This window comes from Panthera tigris, chromosome A2, assembly GCF_018350195.1.
Source record: "Panthera tigris isolate Pti1 chromosome A2, P.tigris_Pti1_mat1.1, whole genome shotgun sequence".
Classification (NCBI taxonomy): Eukaryota; Metazoa; Chordata; class Mammalia; order Carnivora; family Felidae; genus Panthera; species Panthera tigris.
Window position 1 is genome coordinate 36,275,314 of NC_056661.1, and position 17,360 is coordinate 36,292,673.

General features: G+C 43.1%; 1 protein-coding gene across 6 annotated transcripts in view; it reads right to left on the reverse strand.

Moving 5' to 3' along the window:
- FRMD4B (FERM domain containing 4B) overlaps positions 1-17,360 on the reverse strand; it is a 322,570-nt gene that overhangs the window by 122,294 nt on the left and 182,916 nt on the right. The window lies entirely within an intron of this gene.

Genomic DNA, 17,360 nt, shown 5'->3' on the forward strand with positions numbered 1-17,360 from the left:
AGTGGCATCAGTGCTGTGGCTGGCAAGCAACCCCTTGACCTCGATTTATAGTTTGTTTTACATGTGATGTGTTCACCCTAAAAATGCATTCAGTTGAGTCAATCAACAGCCTCGATCACAGACTTATGAGGCGGCATTAGCTGTTGGATTAGTCAACCGATCAATTAATTAATTTACTCTTGGATGTAAAAAAGAATGAAAAGCAAAGACAACCCAATAAATTGAAAAAATAATGTCTATATAGTGTATACAAGATTATACTATGAAAAGTTCGTTTCTTTCCTAGAGGAAACTACTCCATTTATCATTGAATCAATATTTTGTTTTTCAAATGAAAATTCCTATATTCATTGATGTATTTAAAATTTTTTTTTCAACGTTTTTTTATTTATTTTTGGGACAGAGAGAGACAGAGCATGAACGGGGGAGGGGCAGAGAGAGAGGGAGACACAGAATCGGAAACAGGCTCCAGGCTCCGAGCCATCAGCCCAGAGCCTGACGCGGGGCTCGAACTCACAGACCGCGAGATCGTGACCTGGCTGAAGTCGGACGCTTAACCGACTGCGCCACCCAGGCGCCCCTCATTGATGTATTTTAATAAATAGAATACATGCATAATTGTAAAGGAAAAGATGACATTACAGTTAAAACTGAAAGTCTCCATCTCTGAAACGTCTGTCCCCTTTATAGTATATCACTACCATAATTAAGAACAATTATGAACACTTAAGATACATAGTTAAGAACAATATCCATCAGCATAAATTTCCAATTATATTTATTGTCACTTATAATTGCAATACTGGGAAATATTCTTTGTCAAATATTTAAACAATACATAGAATACAAAGATCCCCCTTCACTAACTCACACTCCACAAATCATTTTACCTGTAGAAATCACCACCCTGTCAGTTTGAGGATAATCCATACAGACTGTTTTTACATGTATGTTCTGATATAGATATATACATATTTTCAAAAAATTCAGAGTAAATGGCTTGCTTTGAATATTGTTGTATTGGACATTACCTGAGTGAGAAAAAAGCCAGAGCAAGATTTAAAATAAGGTCTAACTGAACAACAACAAAAAAAGTCATCTTTTTAAATACTCTCCTATACAATGGGAAGAAAGAAATACGTCCGTTCAAATCACTTTACTTCTTTTGTAAAACCCACACAAACAAACCCCAAAAACATGTAGTATGGAAAGAGAAAATCAAATGCTCAAAAGATCAACTGATACAACATGAATCCATTAAGGAGTATGTCAAACTCGTACAATATTTCAAGTTACTCTGTTATCGCATAATCCAAATGAATTTTATTTCCTGATTTTAAAAAAGCATCTTTTTTTTCCTTTCCATCATACTTTGCTCAGACTAGTCAATTTTCCTTTTGTCAACACATAATTCTATCCTAGAGAATTAAACAGTAAATGTATTTGTGTGTGTGTGCATGTCTGCCCATCTCGTGACAATCACAGTCAGTGGTGGCCATGTTTGTACAACTTGGTCCTAGCCCTTCAGCTTCAGACTTCAGCTGATTGGACCAGGGAACAGACATCTGACTCAAGCTGGGCCAATCAGAGCCTCAGTCCAGAGAATCTGGAATTGGGTCGGAGAGGATGAGAAAGTGGTTGCTGTAGGGGCTGCGGTGTGTGGACAAAAAGGAAAGCAATCTGCAGAGAGAATGAAGGAGACAAGCAGCTGGACGGGGGCAAGAGAAATCACGCAATCTGAAGGGGAAAGCTCAAGAGAGTTGCTGTCTGGGTTCCTAATGTCTTTCTAGTCACTTGTAGTCACTTCGTCCGGTTCGGGTGAATTCTTGTTCTTGAGTTCCATGAAACACCTCTGTATTCTTTTAATAAATCCACTTCTTCTTTCTTATTGAAACTAACTTGAGTCAGATTCTGCTTCTTGCAACTAAAAGCATCTTTGTAAGATACCACAGGTATCTATACCTAAATCAGAACAAAAGGTTTCCAAAGGATGGACTCCCCACATGATATCATTAATATAGAAAAGTCATCTACTCATAATCACTGATCAACAAATACAACAGCCAAGAGAAAGGCTGACATTGGGGGGTTGGGGAATGAACAAACATCTCAGTAGGTGAAGGGACAAGTTGCCACACAAGACAAGCTGGAAAAGGGCAATGCAGATGAACCGGAGGGGAAAAAATGCTAGAGTTTTACGCCCACACTGGCACATCCGTGTTCAGTATTCACCGAGCCCTTTCCTCTGTGGGAGGATGCCTCCTCGGGGAGGCCAGAGTACTGCTTCGATCACCTCTAAGCAATAGAGAGGCCTGCCCTTGTCACTTGCTTAAATCAGAGGTTGAAAAGTTGTGGATGTATTTTTTTTTTTTTGTCAGAACAATGCTTATGAATACATTTTAGTTGATGACATTAGAAATCAGAAGATGCCACTTAAGAAAAATGTAGATGGTATGATCTGGAAACACTGGGCTGGGCAACATTTGGCCAGGGTAGGGCAGAGCAGTTCCCTCTTTCGATGGGGTTTGTGGTCTCTGCCTCCCCAAAATTTATTATCTGCCAGGTTCCTAGGAGTCCTGTCATGAGAATAAGCAAACCCCTATTTAAGTTCACATGGTACCAGGGAAGAGACAAAACAATGTCAAATGAGGGCCTGCTGTGCACCAGGCCAACTGCCTGACACTTGACCTTCATTAACATATAGTATTTCAACTACTATGCAAGCCTATGAAAGGGGCATCCTCATTTTGTTTTGTATTGTTTTGTTTTGGGGGACATCCTCAATTTAAGTACCAGGAAACCAAGGCCTGAAAAATGATGTAAGTTGCATAAGCATTCTAAGCCAGACTTGGGCTCAAAATCATATTTTATCTTTTACTAGCTGTGTTACCTTGGAGAAGATACTTAACCTTTCTGAGCCTCATAAGCAATGTCTTGGTAGCTTTCAATCTGATACCCCTGAGAATGAAATAAACCACTTCGACAAAGACAATTATTATACTCCTTATTTGCCTAAAATTTAACAAATAGCTAATAAACCTTCCTATAATTCATTTATTCTCCCATCAAAAAATTTTTATTTTTTAATTTAGAGAGAGATGGAGAGCATGAGTGGGGGTGGGGGGCAGGGGGAGACAGAGAGAGGGAGAAAGAGAGTCCCAAGCAGGCTTTGTGCTGTCAGAGAGGAGCCCAGTGAGGGGCTCGATCCCATGAACCCTGAACCCTGAGATCATGATTTAAGCTGAAATCAAGAGCCAGATGCGTAACTGACTGAGCCACCCAGGTGCCCCTAAACATTTTTCTTTTAAGTTTATTTATCTATTTGAGAGAGAGAGAGAGAGAGAGAGAGAGAGAGAGAGAGGAAATCCTAAGCAGTTTCCACACTATCAGCACAGAGCCTGATGCGGGGCTCAAACTCATGAACTGTGAGTTCATGAGAACCTGAGCTGAAACCAAGAGTCGGACACTTAACTGATGGAGCCGCCCAGGCGCCCCCAGAATCACTTTTGAACTCCACAGACACCATCCGAACATTTTCAGGCTTGACCCCTCCCCAGTGGCACCCCTCCTCACGTGGAATAAAAACATTAAAAAATCATCTGTTTGGAAAGTTTCACTTACCACCCACAGACTTGAGACCCTTCCTGCCACTTCCTCCTCCACTCAACCCCAGGAAGATGAAGATTAAAAATCGTACATATTGGATTAAAACTCCCACTCAGTCTGTGGCTGCCCTGTGTTTGCTCCCCAGTTGGTGGAGCGGGTCCTCTGATGCTAAGCGCTGGGTGCTGGTGGAAGGACCTTGTCCATCTGGTCACCGGTCAAATGAGGAAGAGCAGAGGGAAGTGAGAATTGGGCACAGGCCAGACCTCTGGCTTCGGGGTGTGCCCTGAGGCCCTGACCTGTAGCCCACAGTGGGGTTCAAGTCTGTGTGAAAACGCCCCACCCCCAGCCCCCAATACCACGACCTGATTTAGGAGAGAAGAGAGGAGGAAGACTTGGTAAGAAATCCAAAGGCGAGTCCAGATAGGGCAGTGTGGGACCATTCATAACAACCAGGGTCAGCTCATAAAGTAAGAGGAAATCACAACTACAGAAAAAGACCAGAACCTCAGCCCTGCTTGGGTTTTGCACTAGTGGTTCTTTGGAACAAGGAAATACGAAAGCTTGGTGAGGGAAGCAGCAAGCTGCTTTCTTTTTTTCTTTCTTCTTCTCTCTTGTTCTTTTGACCTTTTCTGAAAGCCTAGCATGAGAGAGTCTACCCCATAAAAATGACTCCTCAGGATTTTTTGCGGGGTGACCCATCCGAAGTCTAATTCGCCATCATCCCTTGCCTGGATATGTGCAAAACCGGCTGTCTAACCAGGCTCCATGCTTTTATTTGAGTCCTGTAAGGATCCAAACTCCACATGGCTATGCCTCTTAAATACAGATGAAATCCCTTCACTTTCTTGCTTAAAATTGCCCAAACTCCTTACCTTGTCAACAATGTTCACACAACCAACCCCTTACCCTCTCTAATTTTATTTCCAAGCCATCTGCCTTTGTACTAACATACCATCCACACTGGCCTTCTTTTCGTTTTCAAAATAAAGGTTGTTCCTCCTTTGAAATTTTGCATTTGCTGTTCCCTCTGGAATGCCCTTCCCTGGGTTATTGCATGATTAGGTCCTTTCACATCTTTCAGATCTTAAATCATAAGCCACTGTTTCTAAGAGGACTGTCCTCAGAATAAAGTGGAGACTGGATACTCTCTCATATCATGCTGCTTTATTTTCCTTATAGCTAATACTTTTTGTTAGTTTTTTGTTTTTCTGTCATCTTTCTTTTTTTTTTTTAAAGCTTATTTATTTATTTTGAGAGAGACAGAGAGAGTGTGGGGGAGGGACAGAGAGAGAGGGAGACAGAGAATCCCAGAGAATCTCGGCACTGTCAGCAAGGAGCCTGATGTGGGGCTCAAACTCAAGAACTATGAGATCATGACCTGAGCCAAAATCAAGAGTTGAATGCTTAACCCACTTAGCCACCCAGGCATCCCTCTGTCCTTATCTTTCACCATCAGAATGTTAAATTTCATGGCAGAGACCTTGATAGATTTGTTCACTACTGTATCCCCAGGGCCTAGAACAGTGTCTGGCACAGGGTAAGAATGTGGTCAACAAATACCTGAGTGAAGGAACGCCTTTACTGCTCAGAACATAGACACAGTTAATAATGAAATAAGTTCACAAATGATTTAAATTTGCATAGCATAATGTAAAGTGAGGATGTTCCGAAACACCTCCCAAGCCTTGGCCCAGACAGACTCTCTACATAACAAACAAGCTTTCTACCCTGAAAACAAGGTGTGCTATTAAACTCTTCATCAGATGAGATATTCTGGAAGAACTGGAGAGAGGTAGAAGGGTGTATCTAGGACGTTCTTACTTTGGGATCTATTGAGTGGACGGAGTTTTATATTTCGCCCAAATGATGTCAATCCTAGCTGAACAGGGGCTCCTTTATATCATCTCTGGGTGTTGACTGAATATGAGCTATTGACACTCCCGTTCAGAGAATGGCCTAGACTGACACAGATGTCTCCATACCGAGTCAGCTGTGATTTTCCTTCGAGTTCTTTCAAGATGGTGCCTACCCTCCCAATGTGCGATCATTGGGAACCTCTTTTACCTATCTCAACGAACGACTCTCCTAGCTTCTATAACCACTTACTATGTCATGTAAGTGCACGTGCAAGTTTCTCCTCTCATGCTACTTACATTCCTAGGAGGTGAAGAGTTTTACAATTTAGGTTTTGTAGATGACAAAAGTAAAGTGCAGAGAGGTTAGGTAACTTGTCTTAGGTCATGTTACTATGAACTGGGGTGGAATCTCAGGTTCCCTTAGTTGCATAGGAGCAGGACTCCTGTGTGTCTTGTAGGTTCACTGGGAGTAGAGGGCAAAAGGGAGGCAGTGAGAGAGAGAGGGGCAGGTGGCATAAAAGCAGCAAAGGGAGAAAGGAAAATTGGCTGGGTGACGAGAATGATAAAGAAGCGGAGAATTCCGTTTTCCAAAGACAAAACTGAGTAACTGAGTGATCGGACTTAGGAAAAATGTTAACAATAATTAATGGCCATTGACCGCGTGCCTGGCACTAATCCGAGCCCTTTCCTTTATTTACATGGGCTGTTTAAATTCATTTTCAATTATGTTTTTATTTTATTTCATCTTATTAAATTATTTTTAGTAATCTCAACTCCCAATGTGGGGTTTGAACTCACGATCCAAGATTAACAAGTACATGCTCCACTGACTGAACCTGCCACGTGCCCCTAAATTCATTTCATAACAAGCCTGTGAGGCAGATTCCAACACTAGCTTCATTTTGTGGATGAGAAAAATCGAGGCTCCGAGAAGGTAAATGACTGACTCCAACTCCACAAAGGCACAGAGATGGGAGGAGTCTCAGAAAGGTAGAAACACAGGCATTCTGACTGCAGAATCTGTGGCCTTCACTGCTATATTACTTCTGCTGTAAGGTATTTCCCATCTAATAGGCCTTATATGTTAAAAGACATAGCTGAGGCATTTAACATATCATCTTGACCACCAAGTAAAACGCTGTTTTGGAAAAGCCGCATTTAGACTCACCAAACCAGAGTTTCCGGGCTCAGGTCACTATGTGGCACCAAGGCCAGAAGAGGCACAAGGCTTTTGCAATCACTATTCCTTTGCTACCACCTGGCCCTGCACTGAAAAAAAAAAATATGGGCAAGTGCTAAAAACAGGGTCTATATGTTTGTTATTGATTTTCACTGAACATCAGGATGGACTTCATCCCCCCTGCTCCCCCTGCTTGGGCTGCTGGCTCTGTCATGCTTATGTGAACGCTCTGGGCACAGGATGACATTTATCAATGACATTTATCATTTATTTGGGTCTGACTCCACAACACTTTGGGCTTAAGATGCAGTCTAGAAAACAATGCCATTAACATAGTGTAGGTCTGAAACAGGTTTTCATTCATTTGCTTGACTAATATTTATTGAGGACTTTCAAAGTATAAGCACTGCTCTGGGTAGGAATAGACATCATAATTCTATGAGGGCCGTCTTGTGTATTGTAGGATGTCTAGCAACATCCCTGGCCTCTACCCACCAGATGTCAGTAACACCTCCACCCTGCTTGTGGCCACCAAATATATCTCCAGACATTGCCAAATGTCTCCTGGGGGTGGGGGTGGGGGAGTCATTCCTGGTTGAGAACAACTGTTCTAGACATAAGGAGAAGAAAAGAAATTATTAACAATTAAACAAATATTTTCAGACTATTGTAAGGGCTCTGAAATAGCTCAACTAGCAACGGAATTAAGTTCTGAGCATCTGTACAACCCGTATCTTACCCTGGAAGTGTGAGAAATTAGGAAATTGATAGACAGAATTTATATTGGACCACTGTTCTTGACAAGAGGCACCCACTACAGATGGAAGGGATAACGCTGTTTTCCGAACATTAGCATTCAACTGCAAACTCCTTTCAGGCAGAGGCTGAAGAAAAGCAAACCAGGAAGGCTGGTCAGGGAACAGCCATTTTCTGCAGCTCCAGCATAAACCTGGCAAGGAATTTTGGTCAGCTTTAGCAGACAGTCTCTAGGGAGGGCAGTCTCATAAAAGACAATCGCTTATCAGATTATAGCCTGATCTCTTAAGGCTGGCGAAAAGAAAGCCCAACTTTCAAAGGAAGAAAGAAAGGAAAGAAACAAAACTACGTATTATATCTGGAGCTGAAGGTCATCAGGAGCCCCCAGCCTGGTGTCTGCGAGGTACGCCAGGATTTAGAATCAGGAGGTCTGGATTGTGTCCCAGCTCTGCCATTTAACTAAGAGTAGGGCATCAATATCATGGTATCTCTCTAAATCTCAGTTTCTGCCCCTGTGAAATGAGAATGATAAGAATCAATCTTACTTAGCTTTGTTTGTCTCTTGTATTAATACAGGTTGAACCTCAAATCTACCTCAAAAGTACAGATGATAATCCTATCACCAGTAACACGCTCTATTTATTGGTTATAGATTAGGTGTTAGAGTCTGTGCTAAGTGCCTGGAGTGCATTATCAGCTTTACTCTTACTCTAGTGCACCGAGTACTATGACTAGTGGAAATGATTTGTAAGCTGCTGCGTGCTATTATGTTAACTGTAAGTGGTTATTTTAAGTTGTTTAAACAATTATTTTTCTCAAGGAAAAAGTTCTCCTGGATTATTAAGAGGCCAAGCTGTCAGATTTGAGTTGAAAATCAATCTACCAGTTAAACCCTGGAGAGAGTGGTCGACCCAGAGCTGAAGATTAATGCCATTCTGATTTCTCAGGGATAACCAACAGACTAACTCAAAACTGCCATTTTTAGCTGCCCTGGTACCCAAAGCTGGGGAAACACTTATAAACCTTGCTTCTTATCTGATTGTGACCAGGGGGTGTCTTGGGCCTGACCGGCTGCTTTTGTTCTCAACCCACACGAAATGGAAATGAGTCTGAGTCATGTGCTTTGACATCCATGACATGCTCTGAATTCTTACAGCCACCTTGTGAAGCAGGTATTTTTGGCCCTCCGTTTCACACCGAAGGAGTAGAGACCCCAAGAAGTTGAGAACAACTACCCCATGCTCCCTAGCTACTAAAGGCCTGAGGCAAACTCAACTAAGAGCTCACCCAACAGCAAGTGGGGGAAACAGGTGACATACTGTCACGGGCGAAGCTGCAATGAAAAGCAGGATTCTCTTTAGAAATACTCTGCGCTTTTCCAGTGAGAAACTCAGGTTAGGCACCGATGAGAGACCGTCAAATGTTTATTTTCAGAAAACCATGCAGGATATACCCGCCATTCCTTTCCAGAAAGAAACATCCTCTTTACTTAAAACCAGTTGTTAGGCTGTATTTTTAGAAGTCATGGTACAGTATCGAGTCGAAAAAGAAAAGAAAAAACGGGAGGACACGGACATTGTAAACAGGAAAAGTCACCAAGTGTAACCAAGAAAAGCCAAGAGCACAGCCCAGGGGCTGGGGTGGGGGATTTTAGCTTTTGTCTGCAGTTCAGGTTCGACCAGAAGTTAAGTTCTCCCATCAACTTGTAGAAAATGGAAATTTTGGCTTTGGTGATTATGCAAGGAGCAGACACCCTGTGGTTTGGAAACTTTCTGCTTTGCCAACTGTCAGTTTTCTCTTCTCCCGTGAAAAACAGCCTGTAGGAATGAGCGAAAGTACTGCGTCTTTCAAAAACTTAAAAGTTAAGACAAGCACAGCTCGGGTGAAGGGATTTTAAAAATAAACTGCAGCACTTGGCAATTGAAAGATATTCTAGGTACCGTTTATTCACCGTACAGCCCATTCGGAAATCTGGGCCGAACGTATGCCATCCACAGAGCACATAAATCACATCTATTGCCCAGGAAACCTAAAGCTGCACAAAAATTAATTAGAAAACCAAAACCAACTTTCCATTTGTTTTGGAGTACACTTTCATTGTCGGAGCTTTCTCGCTTCCATTTTTCACCAACCCCTGTTAGAATGTCTCTGGTTTATGCTTTTCAAAGTCTCTTTGTTCTTTGTGGTCCATGTACAAGTAGAGGCTGAAATCAGTCCTTGGGAAGTTTATAAATAATACAGACGGATTGTATTAGGTTCCAGAGCACTAGCTGGGTTGGTAGAAAAGTCACATTTGGGTAGGGAATTTAGAAAAGCATCACCAAATTGCAAAAACAGAAAAGTCAAGCACGTGCTGGACAATATAGAAAATGTCTTACTCATAATGTCCAGGACTCATTTTACCATCATGGAAAAAACGCTCCCTTCTCAACCTACAGGCTTCTAACATTTAGTGAAGAAAATTCTTGGTCACTTGGTGCAGCTTGCATTTTCAACAGGATTAAGTCTTCTTAAAAAAAAAAAAATTTTTTTTTTTTTTACATTTCTTTATTTTTGAGAGAGAGAGAGAGAGAGCACGCAAACGGAGGAGGGGCAGAGAGAGAAGGAGACACAGAATCTGAAGCAGGCTCCAGGCTCTGAGCAAGGTGTCAGCACAGAGCCCTACACGGGACTCGAACCCACGAACTATGAGATCATGACCTGAGGCAAAGTCAGATGGTTGACTGAGCCACCCAGGTGCGCCCTTTTTTTTTTTTTTTTTTTTTTTTGAGGTTAACTCAGGCTTCAGTGATTAAAATGAAACAAACAAAAAGCTGTGGAAGGCCACAGGTCAAGGAGACAAAGGAAATATGAAAAAGGAGCCATAAGCCATTTCTGAGCCAGAACTAGAAAAATACAATGAGGGGAAAAGAATCTTTCAGGAGAGACAATGGTGATGTGGACTTGTGTCATGGCAACCCATGAGAGCCTACAGTCTCATTTTTGAGCTGGTTGTTAAGCACAACCCAATATTAAAAATTACAGCATATAAACTTACAACAAAATAAATTACATTAAAAATACAGGTAATAAAAGGCATCTGGCTGGCTCAGTTGGTGGAGCATGCGACTTTTGATCTCTGGGTCATGAGTTCAAGCCTCACGTTGGGCATGGAGCTTATTTTAAAAAAAAATACAGGTAATAAATGCTCAAAACTCATCATTTTCCAGTTATTTGTGTTTTACGATTATCTTTGCTCATGAGGTTATTTATGTCTACTGAGTCAGTAGGGCAGCAATACTATTTAATGGCGGCAGGCTATTGTTCACCTCTTCCCAGTCAGTCAGATAACAGCGGTAACGTGAGGTTGGCCAAGGTGAGAGTATATATACCACAGAAATTGGCAAATGCTATATATACATCCGGGCCCTTTTCTCCAGAGAACCTCTTGTTAAACACTTACCAGAATAACCCTGGAGAAATTCAGCGGTCATGATCTCGTGGTTCATGAGTTCGAAGCCTACATCAGGCTTGCTGCTGTCACCCTGTCAGCACAGAGCCCCCACTGCATCCTCTGTCCTCCTCTCTCTGCCCCTCACCCGCTTGTGCTCTCTCTCTCAAAACAGAAATAAAGTATTAAAAAATAAATAAAATGGGACTAATGATACCTACCAACAGAGTACCTAGCCTGGCAGACAGAGGCCAACAAAAAAGATACCTGTTACACCTTAGTATGATACCTCCCCAAATCCCCAGGACACAAGCTCACTGCTGAGGGTCTGCTGATCAAGGACTGCACTCCTTTCAAATGCTCAGTGCCATTTGCTTTTCCTGTTCTCTTGCCACTGGAAGGGAAGTTTCATTTACTGCTGCTCTCCTAGCTCCCGAAACAGTGCCGAGCCCATCGCGGGGCTTAATAAATACGTGTGGAATGAATGAATTTCCCTTTATTTCCATCTGCTGCTCTGCTTCTGAGTCTTCTCCCTCTTTCTGTCAAGGTCTCCTTGGCAAGTGAGTTAACTCCTTTGCCTGTTAATCACCAGATCACAACCAGCTGTGGTGCTATCTTTCTGGAATCTATCAAACCAGTGGAACTCTTCTCCCTGCCGTGGGCGGCCGCCGTGACCTTACAGCACGGGTGAAAGGCATTTCCAGCTTTTTCATTCACAAGCAGAACCGAGCATGTATCATTATGCTCTGTCGGCAAGTTTCTCCCTGCTTGCACTGCTGCCGTTTGGATCTCAGTTCCGCTCGGCCTCCAGCAGAAGGGACCAAGTCTTGTGAGAGGAAATCTCACCCAACATATGCAGCTGTATCCAGGGAACCAAATATTTTCCCCTGTGGCCCTGCCTCAGCACTGCTGCTTGGACTTGCTGTTCTGGAATAGCCTCTCTGAGGGCGGTGAGGGGCTGGGTCACTTAAAAAAGCATGGGTGCTTCTGGAAAGAGCTGCCTGGATGGGAGCTTATGCAAACTCACTGGGAAATCATTAAGTTCTGGAATTCCTAGTGCCTTTTCCATCATACTTACTTTAGTCAGGGGGATAACACAGGTGGGAGCCTGCCCACTTAGCCACTGGGTGCAGGGCAGTGGTTTGGGAACAGCCCCGCAGACGTCAGATGGATATAATGCCTCAGCCTGGCTCTGCCTCTAACTGGCTGGAGACTTCAGACAAGCCACTCAGCTACTCTCTGAGTAGCTGCTGTGACACGGGAATATTTTTGCCTCACCCATGGTAAGCATTCCATAAGAAGCAGCTATTGTTACTTTTTAAAATACAGGGTATTGGGGCGCCTGGGTGGCTCAGTCAGTTAAGCGGCCGACTTCGGCTCAGGTCACGATCTCGTGGTCCGTGAGTTCGAGCCCCGCGTCGGGCTCTGTGCTGACAGCTCAGAGCCTGGAGCCTGTTTTGGATTCTGTGTCTCTCTCTCTCTCTGCCCCTTCCCTGCTCATGCTCTGTCTCTCCCCGTCTCAAAAATAAATAAAACGTTAAAAAAATTTAAAAAAAAATACAGGGTATTATTTGGAAGGGTGAAGGTCAAGAGTATAGGCTCTGGAGTCAGACAGACTTGGGTTTCAACCCCAGCTCTGCTCTTCAGTTCCTGTGTGGCCTTGTTCAGGTGACCTTACTTCTTTTGAGCCTTGTTTTCCCCATCTGAAAATGCGAATACTAATAGTACCCACTTCCTAGGGCTGGGGGTGGAGGGGTCATATGAGATAATATACATAAAATACTTAGCAGAGCACATGCACGTTTTAAGAGTATTATTATACTTTTCACTAATAAAAATCAAGCAATTGCTATACACACTCCTTCAGGGTAGATGTTCTCAAAGGCCATGTTCCGGTGCTAAGTAGGTCCTACTCTGCCCTTGAACTCTACCGCAGAGAAAGGAGCAAGTAATATAAATTACTATTATATTAGTACTAATGCCACTTTTCCTGTCTAGAGTGCTTAAACTTTCAAAGCACCTTCATTTCTACTTTTTCTTTTAAACTTTACAAGTTTTAACGTGCCAGAGTGTCCTGTCCCTATTTCATAGATGAGGTCACAGAAGCCTCCGAAGAAGGGATGTGACTTCTTCGTGGTCACACAGCTAGACAGGGCCGAGACTCTAGATCGTAGTTCCTGCTTTCTACTGCCCCATTCTCCTGACCTTTACAAAATATTCACTAAGGAGTCAAGTTGAAAACAACAACAACAACTAAAATACATGTTAGCTCCTACATGCGATGTTTCATCTTGTGCATTTGACAGTGGGAAGACTTTCATTAGCAGGAAATTAGAATTGTAAAGAGAATACAGTTCTCCCAACCCATGGGTCCTTTGGGAATCGTCAATGCTCCATCAGCATGTTCCTGGCTGCCTCAAGTGCTCACTTTGCCCATCCCTGAAGCCTTTTCTTAGACTAAAGTCAATGAAAAGAAATGAACTTTTAAAAAATTGGAGAATTTTGGGGCACCTGGGAGGCTCAGTCGGTTAAGTGTCCGACTTCAGCTCAGGTCATGATCTCGCTGTTTGTGAGTTCGAGCCCCGCACCGGGCTCTGTGCAGACAGCTCGGAGCATGGAGCCTTCTTCAGATTCTGTGTCTCCCTCTCTCTGCCCCTCCCCTGCTCATGCTCTGTCTCTCAGTAATAAATAGATGTTAAAAAAAATTTTTTTAATTGGAGAATTTTATAACAGCCCTGGTGATGAAAGTCCTGGTTTTTCTGGCTTGAGAACTATTATTCTAACTACTGACACCTTTTGAGTCATAGAGGGTTTAAGGCACTGGAGCGGGAACAGTTTTATCAAAGAGACGTGATTTATTTATACAAAGAAAGTGGCCCCTGTGGTGCTGGCAGGGACTAAAAGTGGGGGACCTGCAGAAGTCACCCCTAGGTTTCCACAAACATTGTGGCTGGGAATTAGGAGTATTTGTAGAACTTTGTTTTGTTCCATTACAATGCCTTTCCTTTTGTGTTACAGGCAAGTGATGTTTCGCTCAGTTCTTACTGAGATTCATATGTGTCTCCTTCCCCGCCTCCACAATGGTTAAGTTATTAATGAAAATGGCATGGAAGGCAACCTGGGCTATTTTTTTTTTCCTGTAACTGGATAATACTCCATTTTATTTAAAAAAAAATTTAAATGTTTATTTGAGAGAGAGAGAGAGAGAGAGTGCATGAGCAGGGGAGGTGCAGAGAGAAAGGGACACAGAATCTGAAGCAGGCTCCAGGCTCTGAACTGTTACCACAGAGCCCGACATGGGGCTCGAACTCACAAACCACAAGATTATGACCTGAGCTGAAGTTGGATGCTTAACCAACTGAGCCACCCAGGCACCCCAATAGTATTCCATTGTATCATTGCTTCCCTCTGATTACAGAATACCAAATATCCACCAAATTGTCAACACTCTCCATTATGCTGGCTTCATTCATTGATTTATTTGGTTTGCTTTTCAGTGAATGAATATTTTTTGAGCACCTACTGTGTGTCAGGCTCTTGGGGATAAAATAATAACTGTACCTTTTGTTTGGTGGGTGGGGAATCAGACAAATAAATATAATGCCATAATGGAAGTGATCAGAAATTATTCTTCTTTGGTGTACAGATAATGAGATAGGTCATTTTAAGTGACCTTCCCACTTTCCTAATCAAGACTGGGCAGAGGTGAAAAGGGCAAATCTTTTTTTTCTTTTTTTGTAGGTTTCTAAAAATATTTTCTTTTAATTTATTTTGAGAGAGAGAGAGAGAGAGAGAGAGAGAGAGAGCAGGAGGAGAAGCAGAGAGACAGAAAAGAGAGAGAATCCCAAGCAAGTTCTGAGGCCATCAGAGCAGAGTCTGATGCAGAGCTCGATCCCACCAGCTGTGAGATCACGACCTGAGCCGAAATCAAGAGTCAGATGCTTAACCGACTGAGCCATCCAGGTGTCCCCACAATGGCAAATCTTTTGCATCACTGTTCAGTAGAACTCCCTGTGATGCAGGAAATGATGTGGAGTGTGTTGGCTCTTGAATATGGCCGACCCTCTAACGATAGTGGATAATCACATGTGTCAGCCTCAAGGCGACGTCCCAGAGGAAGAGAGAGAAAATGGTGGGCTTCACAGCTTCTTTAATTGCTGGCTCTGTGGCCTTGGGCATTTGATTAAACTTTTTTGAGCCATCATTTTCTCATTTGTAAAATGGGAGGATAAAATTGTAATCCTTAGCACAGATCTCCTCACCTCAAATGAATGGGATTTTCTGCTCCCCTCCCCCCCCATTTTCTTCCTGCCTGTGATAACCTGGTGTGAAAATTAAGTGATAGGACTGGAATTAAGTAATTTGGGAAAAAGCTTTGGAAAATTTGCTCCTTTCCCTTGCCTGTTGGATAACTCTGGTTGAGCAGAGTAATCTGTGGGGCCCAGTAAATTTTGACTGCATCCTTCCCATGAGGTACTTTCAGTCAACAGCCCTCGGGTTTCAGGAGAACTTAGGCCGGAGGTCTAAAGTCTGAATGCCTGGCTTCAGATCTCAGTGAGACCATTTTATTCAGTATGTGATTACCATCCATTCCGGTATTCACAAATAGTTATCACGCTGTCATTGGGTGCCAGAATTTATCACAGACTCGGGATATTCAGCAGGGACACAGCCAAGGAGTTCCTTTCTTATAGGCTCACTAGTAGAGGAGACAGCCAACAAAGAAACCAACCAATCCACAGGATGATTTCAGATCACGCTGAGGACCATGAAAATAAGAACACAGAATAACGTGATGCAGGAAAATTACTACGTTAGCGTTGGCAGGAAGGGGCTACTTGAGGAAATGACACTTAATCTGTGATGGGAATGATAAGGAGTTAGTCTTGGGAATATCTGGGAAAAGAACGTTCGAGACAGACGGCCAAATAAGTGCTAATGCCCTGTGGCAGGAGTATGCCTTGTTTAAGATACATGGCACAACTTTTTTTTTCACTACTGCACTCTTAAGGATCCTCCCTAGACATTTTCCCCCCTAGTGCTCTCCTTCTCCGTGAAATTTTGATAACACAGATATATTGTATTCCTGTTGGGTGGAGTTGAGCTTTGGAGGGCCACAAACTAGTGCAATGTCTGTGGGGTTTTCTTTTGTTTTTTTTGTCCCTCAAGAGCCAAGGTTCACTCCCTTGGGAGTGACGACTCATCACTTCTCAGTGATGAGACTCAGAGACTTCAACAGTTTAAGAAAAAAAAAAAAAAATGGCAGCAAGTGTGGCTGGAGCTTGGCCACCAAAAGGAAAAGGACAGGGGAGACAAGGTCACAGAGTTCATCAGTGGTTCTTGAAGTGTGGTCCCTACCATCCAGAGCTTGTTAGAAATGCAGAGTGGCGCTCAGCCATCTGCTTTAGCAAGCCCTCCAGGTCACTCGGATACACGCAGAAGTCTGAAAAACACTGGGCTGTGTCATTTACTTCACTGTGGGCTGTAGTAAGGAACACGGGCTTTATTTTAAATGCAGGGGAAGGCTATTGGAGGCTTTTAGGTATAGGGGAGACATGATCTGGGGACACCTATACAAGAAAAATCTGGTTACTATGAGATTAGGGCAGAGAGGGACAAAAGCGGAAGAAAGAGAAACAAGTCCTCTGGTTCTTATCTGTTAAATGGAGATATGAATATGACCAACTTCATAAGGTTAGTTGTGAGGAATAAATGAATGAATACATGTAAGGCACTTAGCACAGAGCTTGGCACACAGTCTGCACCCAATGCCTATTAAAACTATTGTTTTGCCTCTTACTTCTCTCTTACAAACACCTACTGGTTAGTATCCAAATACAGATGCCCCACCCCCTTGAGATCTCTCTGGTTTTTTTTGCCAGTGTTGCTAATTCAGGTGCTGGTGGGCTGGTAAAGTATCTCTTGGGCTAGTAAATCTGTAACATGTTTACAGGCTGCTTCAGGTCATGGGGAAGATCCATGGTGTTCTATTTAGTTTTGTTTTGTTTTTCCCTATGAAATCTAACTTTTGGCCTAGACAATGAAACTTAATGTAAAACCCAAGTGTGAGAATCGGTTCTATCATTAACGTTGGATGTTTTTCACATCTGTAATATAAGAAGTGCCCTGCGCGGGGAGGCAACATGGTGTAGGGTGAAGCCTGGGTGGGCTTGGACATTGGATGCAAGCCCTGACTCTGCCGGTCGGACCTTGTAAATCGTGTTTCGCCCCTGTAAATCGGTTTCTTTAACTGAAAAGTATGGAGAGTAACAGAACCTGGCTACCTCATGGATCTGAGGCTGAAACACCAGAATGCACGGGAAGCGACCAACACGGCGTCAGCCACAAAGTGTGAGCCATGATGATGATGATGATGATGATGATGATGATGATTGAACCAGCCACAGGGGCAACGAGGCTGTGTGGACCCTTATGGAACACTGTAGTTCTGCAGGCCCCAGGAAAGGCAGAAAACATGTTTGGCTTGGAAAAGACACCAATGGGACAGGTGGCTGACACACATAAACATCCT